The 6,972-nt window shown below is 42.3% G+C and overlaps 1 pseudogene; it reads right to left on the bottom strand.

Moving 5' to 3' along the window:
• Positions 1–5,477: 5,477 nt before the first annotated feature.
• On the bottom strand, positions 5,478–6,607 carry LOC142436536 (cytochrome c oxidase assembly protein COX11, mitochondrial-like; annotated as a pseudogene).
• Between the last annotated feature and the right edge of the window lie 365 nt (positions 6,608–6,972).

Genomic DNA, 6,972 nt, shown 5'->3' with positions numbered 1-6,972 from the left:
GGAGCTCCGCTAAAGCTAGAGGTAATTAACTGAAGTTCTGTCATTCTTAGGGAAACATTGTGAACCTAGGTCTGAGGTGTGGCCTTACAAACATCCACGTTTCTCCCTCAGGGGCAATATGGGTCCAGGAGAAATTTCTGCTCTCTTTCCAGGATCGACCTTCTTCTGTTTTTACCTCATCTGTTTCCCCCACAGTTGCTATAGTTTACCACATGAGACCATAACTTCCTGTTTTGGAGTCTTTAACTTCTACATCTTGGTATTTGTATATTATAGATGAGAGGGCCTATATTCTGGGGGGTGGGGGGGAATCATATGGTGTCCTCTGTTTCTATTGGTTTCTTGTGTGACTTAACACTACAGTTAAATGTGATAATAATAAATCATATTTTCCCACAGATTTAGTTGCCAGCTACTTCCTCCAGGACACTATTTCTGCCGTCAGCTACTTTCATAGTAAATTACACACAAAATGACACGTTATTCTGCTGATGAAAACCAGACTAGCAAAGGTATTCAACTCTAGGAGAGAGGACACACCCCATAGGATGTCCAGTTCTCCCCATTTACTGGAAAGCTAAGATTATACATAAGTCACAGTGGAATTTTTGCTGACCTAAGATGCCCTTGTGGCAATATTAAAAGTGAACAGAAAAGGTGTTGAACAAGAGAGTGAAACCATGTGTGATGGTTTTCCTGATCAGGATGTCTTTGTGTTTGCATGGTCCAATGCAGCTGGTGGCTCTGGGAGACTTGAGGCAGACTAGGGCCCTTCTGAGATTCTGCAGTCCAACCTGTGGACCCCTCCCCAGCAGTGATGGCATGGATGTCATCAGCCAATTCCATGAAGGGCCTGAAGTAATAGTTATTCCATATCCTACCTACACACTGTGAATTCCTGATTGACAGTCACCAGAGAAAAGCCAAGAACATTTTTTATCTTCAAATGGACAGCCTCAATCTAGTTCAGTAATGGAGACACGGAAAAGGGAATGTGTAAGAATCTGTACACAAACCTCCCTAAAGGGAGGTATGGACTTCAGGGATTGCTCAGGACTCTGATTCACAGGACTCAGTCTGGCAGACAGTGTGGAGGGGAGTTAAGAACTGGCTTCCTCTCCATCTTACAGCTTCCATTGGAGATTTTCACGATGTCAGGGTTTGTATCAACTGCTCAATTATAAATTTTGCATTGTAAGGTGAGGAAACGGGCTCCCATTTCTAAAGTGCAGAAGGACACAAATGGAGTCAGATACACACAGAGGGGACAAGGCAAAGATGAGGGATCTCTCAGCTATGATGCAAATCTGTGTCCAGTAAGGGTTTTGAGAGGAAAGGGTGGCTGGGATTTCCATAAAGTCAGCACAGTCCAGCATGAACTAGCAATCACATCACAGTGTCCTCAAGCCATAGTTGTGCATCGGAGCTGTCCTGTGTATCTCAAAACCTGGCTTGTCTTAATGCCCTGGACATCCTCAGACACTGGCTGGGAATCAGGACTAAACAAGTGATGGTTTTCGGAGGACACATTTGAGGGCCTGGAGCATTGTGCTACCTTGTGCAGAGTAAGGAGAGGTGCTTCACTTGAGCAAACATCTTGTCCACTGTTTGCCTTGCGTTTTGATTGCAAATTGTCCCCACCCCTCACAAACATTTAAAAATCCACGTGTCAGAATTTTATAGGTGCATATTAAATAGTTTTATTTAATTGTAATACAAGCATCTTTAGCCTACAGTTGTACTTTCCCAAGGGACCCACAGCCCTGTCAGAAGAGAACTGATAGCCTTCAGTGCCCAAGGCTGGGATTTTAACCTACTGCCTGAAGAATGATTTGCATAGGAGGAAGCCCTGTGCTTATAAATAGAGTCTCCTTTGTTTCTTCTGAGGCCATCATAGGGCAATTCTTCTTTTGAACTCATCTCTGTGTTAGTTTTGAATGAGAGAGCACGTTTTCTAGGAGGTGTCTGTGAATGGTCAAAGGACAGCCCAGCATTTCTGAGCCAAGTATTCTTCCCCTCCAGCCCTTCATTGCTCCTGCCCTGACTGAGGCTCCCATATATCCTGTGCATCAGAGGTTGGGCAGTATAGAGTTCTTTGAAACCATCAGGTTCACCCCACAGTGTCCTCATTACCCCACACTCTCCAAACACATTACTTTTTTATACACTGACGCCATTTAATCAACCTTCTCAATGTCCTTGGTCATTTTCATATGTGGTAAATAAATGTTTTAGAAGAATTAATACTAGATCTGTCCCAAGGAGTTGGGGATTGGTTATCCCACAAATATCCACCTCTTCCATGATGCCATCCAGTGCCTTTTTCCACCCACTCCTCCCTTGAGTAGATTTCCTCATGTTTCTGGGCTCTGTGAATTGTTGCAATGTCCAACAGATACTAAGGACAGGCAGCGGTAAGCTCGACCAGAGACTGCCCTTCACTCTTGTCCCTGTATTTCATTAATGTACATATGCCCTGAGGCCTCTGGCAGGATGTCTGCAGTTGGCATTGACTCCCTACTAATGTTCATCAGCCAGGTCTTTCCCCACCTTGGCCAAGATCATCACAAACCCCACCGCTCTTACAAGCAACACCATCACTTCATCCAGTGCCTGATTGCTAAGGAAAACCTCAGGGTAAGTCAAGTGAGTCAAGTGCCACCGTGTTTCAGGGAAGAAGTTGCCAACTAGAAAAGTTGGTCCCCAGACAAGACAAGGTTTTAACTCTGCGAGAAATGCAAGATTCTGAAGAGAGACTCTGTTTGACAGAGAACGTTCAGAAGAGTGCAGACCAGTCAGGTGTCATGACTTCACGTGTAGAGACACAGCAGAGCAAGGAGGGGGGAAGAGTTGTTTAATAGACAGGGCTTTACCTATAAATATAGACGCATCGATCTATTTCCCCATCCTCCTATATATATTTGCATGTACATGTCTTTGTCTAGACCTCCATAAATGCCCTTTGACTCCTAGCTCTTTCCTCCATCTCCCTTGACTTTCCTCCTGCCCTACTACCATGCCTCGTTGCCACCTGGGCTAGAGTATACCTCTTGTCTACACAACCTTACCCTTGATCATTCCCCACCAGGCCTGCCATTCCCCCCTCTCTACCATTTGGGGTCCCATGTTGTTCCCTTGTCCCTGTGTTTGTTAACACTACTTCCTTACCCCCCTATCCCCCCACCCAAAGTCCCCCCAGAACTGTCGGTCCAGTTTTTTTCCCTACAGATAGTTCATCCAGCCTGTCCTATTCAGACAGACCTGTGGAGACACTAACATGCACGAAAACAAGACAGAGGAAAACAAAGCAACAGTATGCAACCAGACAACAAAACAACAAAAATAAACCACTGAAAATCTGATTATATGTGTTTTTGTATTCTTTCCAGGATGAGGCTTAAAAATGAAGTCCTATTTCCAATATTTTATATTTTCCTAATTATACATTCTCTTCTTGTTCCCAGTTTAGGTCAGCACCTTCAGAGTTGATTCTTCTCTCTGTGCCTGAGATAACAGATCACAGGGAAAAACTGACAAGAGCTTCCACCCTGTGTACCACGTGGTCTAGAACAGATTCAGTAAGAGATTGGCAGTATAACTAGGGGATTTACTGGGGTGGGCATCTGGAGGATCCTTGAGCAAAAGCCGGGAATGGCAGGGTTCAGACTCCATGCCGCTGTCTCTCAGCATCAATGAGGATTCACCTATGGAAGTGGACAGAGACATCATTCCTGAGCAGACAGCCCCCAAGCACTCCTCTCAGACACCACACCCAGGACTCTGCCCAGCAGGACAGTGGGGTTTGGCATTTCTGGGCCCCTGCTGCTTCACAGAAGTCTGGGAGCTGCCACTACCCTTTCAGTGGGCCACTTCCCAGTGTGTGTCTGATGGCACAGAGCGTTTTGGAGAGTGCAGTTGGATTTTTATCCATGCCTGACCCCAGAAATTCAATAAACACAAATCACAATTATAAAAGAAAAGCTAAATAGTTATCAGTAAGCAGAAAAATGTGGAACCAATAAATAATAAAGGCTTTATACAAATAAAATCATCACAATTCATCTGATACAATTAAAGCTTACTTTAGTGATTTTAAATGAGATGAGAACAGCTTTTAACAATAATACACACCAGCTTTCAATATATTAAGAAAATAAATGATAATATATCTAGGGAAAGTGAGGTAAAATAAAATTGTCACACTTCATGGTATATCATTAAAATTTAGTGATTTTGAATGAGACCTGAGCAGCTTTTAGCGTGAATACAAGTCAAGTTTCCAAGTGTTAAGGAAATACATTAATATATCTGAGGAATGAGCAATAAACCCCTCATTATCTTGATGGGATATCATTGTGTTCACAGAATAAAGAAAGGATAAAGTAGAAATAGCATTGTCCCTTTCTAGGGTCACCAGATTCAAAGGAAATAGATGATAACACTATTCTAAACTTTAGAAAGAATGGAAGATACATGTTTAAAGGCAAGATACATTTATGAGATCTACCGAGGCAATAAACCTCAGGTGATTACCCTCTGTCCATAATAGAGGGATGGGAATCACCTGGTTACTAATCAGATTGCATTGGAGAGATGATTATAGTAGATCAAAATGATAAACCTGGCTTGAATGGTTAAAACTTTTTCAGTTAACCCCCCTACTGATACATGTTGGGTCTGATCTGGTTTTTTTTCTTAACTATTAAAATAATTTAATGTGTCTTTAGAGTTTGTTTACAGGTAGACTTTCGATATCAGTATATGTATACAACCCCACACATATTTTAACATTGAAGGACTTGTAACTATCATAGTTAATCATATATATAGAGAGATTTCATGGTACCACAATTGCAACCTAATTATTTACATGGTACAATCAATATAAAGCAGTCCTAGATCTTAAAAGTAAAACAAATAAGAATTTGAAGAAAACATGCAATCTTTGAGCAAGTAACACACCTCTTTCATGTTAAGGACTAACAATAATGACTATTCACACTGAAGGCAGGTAACACCACTGGTTTGAGAGATTTAATAATCAACCTGTTCAGAGTCTGGTGCACAGCCAAAAATAAACATCAAGTGTTCAAATGATACAAGTATGAAGGGCCAAAATTTGGAAGCAATCTAATGAATTAAGCCGTACCATTAAGTCTCTCTCTCTCTTTATATATATATTTATATTTATATTTATATTTAAAGCTAAACAGTTACTTACTACTATCAAGCTCTTAAGAGTTTGGTGGCAGTCACTCTTAAGTAGGCACTCTTTAAGTGGATTCCTTATGGTAAAAGCTAAACCTGTTTTCTCGATTTTAAATGTGGTTAAGATGTCCAGGCATGGAAGGAAGCAAGCTGAACCATCACCAGTACACAATAATTAAATACAACATAGTAGAAATATTTCATCTCTGAGAAGTCAGACACATGATTTCTCAAAAATCACAAATGGGACGCAGATTTAGTTGCTGACTTCAATGATAGCCTGGAACTGGCAATTTATGGCCATCTTTAGCTCCAACAAAAAGTATAAGAAAGAGTGATGAGATCAATATTCACCATTCTTGGATCTTCAGCAAATTCAGGATCAATGTAGAAAAACCCTGGCATGTCTACTTCCTCTTGTGGATTAAGCCTTTGTTCTTCAAAACAGAAGCACTGTATTCTATTGAAATACTGTCCAGCTTCAAATGGTACAAGATTGTATGTAGAAATCCCGATGACTGGCTTGTCAGTCGGGTTCTTAGCTTTGTAAAATGCCAGTGCCGTCTCTCCTGGCATTACATATATTTCCGTTTGCTGAGGTCTAAAGTTCCACTGGAGACTTGCATGCACATCCGCATTAAAGGTTACTTTAGAGGGAGGGGGGAACGGGGAGGGAGCGGGGGAAAAAAAGAGGACCTGATGCAAAGGGCTTAAGTGGAGAGCAAATGCTTTGAGAATGATTGGGGCAGGGAATGTGCAGATGTGCTTTATACAATTGATGTATGTATATGTATGGATTGTGACAAAGTTGTATGAGCCCCTAATAAAATGTAAAAAAAGAAAAGAGGAGAAAAAAAAGAAAATGATTAGGGAAAAGAATGTACAGATGTGCTTTATACAACTGATGTATGTATATGTATGGATTGTGATAAGAGTTGTATGAGCCCCTAATAAAATGTTTAAAAAAGAAAAAAAAGGTTACTTTAATAATGCGATCCTTAACAGGCACCATGTTTTCAATCTGGTTAGATCCATGACCAGCTACAGCTGACCCTCCAAGTCCAGTAGTCTGGCAATAGAGCCGATAAAGGGGCACCGCTGCGTAGGACGCCCCCAGCATGGCCATGGCGACCGAGGTCACGTATGTGAGGACAGTCTTGTTGCGGCGCCGCCAGGCCTCCTCCTGCGCGCGCATGAACGGGTTCGTGCTCTTTGGCCCCTGAGGCGGCTGCAAAAGCAGGCCCAGTGCCTGGCTCCGGAGCCCCGACGTCCCTAGCCGCCTCTGTCCCCTGTCAGGAGCTTGGGTGCCACTCCGCCATGGGCAGAGGAGGGGCTCTAGCCTCTGGTCAGCAACGCAGCGTGACCCCAGCGCCCGGCACACAGCTCCAAGTTCCTCCATGCCATGAGCCAGACCTGATCTGGTTTTCAACATTCTCTCTCTCTCCCTCTGTTTCATATTGGGTATACTCTACTCAGATGTATTTTGTCATTGGTGGTAACCCTACTGAATTTATATTATTATCTTTTCTGTTTTTCTCAGAATATGAAACCTGGGATTGATGCACCTATAGACACAGCAAGTAAAATAGGATATGGTGGGGTGGGGCTATGGGAGACAGACAGAGTAAGATGGGGTTGATATTAAAGAGTTTAGGAAGTAAGAAAATATTTTGAAACTGACTGTGGTAGCAAATGTACAATATGTCTTGATGTGATTGAGCTATGGAATTATACGATATCTGCATTATCACACCCAAAAATGGT

Source organism: Tenrec ecaudatus, unplaced genomic scaffold (assembly GCF_050624435.1).
Source record: "Tenrec ecaudatus isolate mTenEca1 unplaced genomic scaffold, mTenEca1.hap1 Scaffold_3827, whole genome shotgun sequence".
In the NCBI taxonomy this organism is placed as follows: domain Eukaryota; kingdom Metazoa; phylum Chordata; class Mammalia; order Afrosoricida; family Tenrecidae; genus Tenrec; species Tenrec ecaudatus.
Note: the sequence above shows the minus strand (reverse complement) of the source record. Positions and strands in the feature narration are given on the sequence as shown.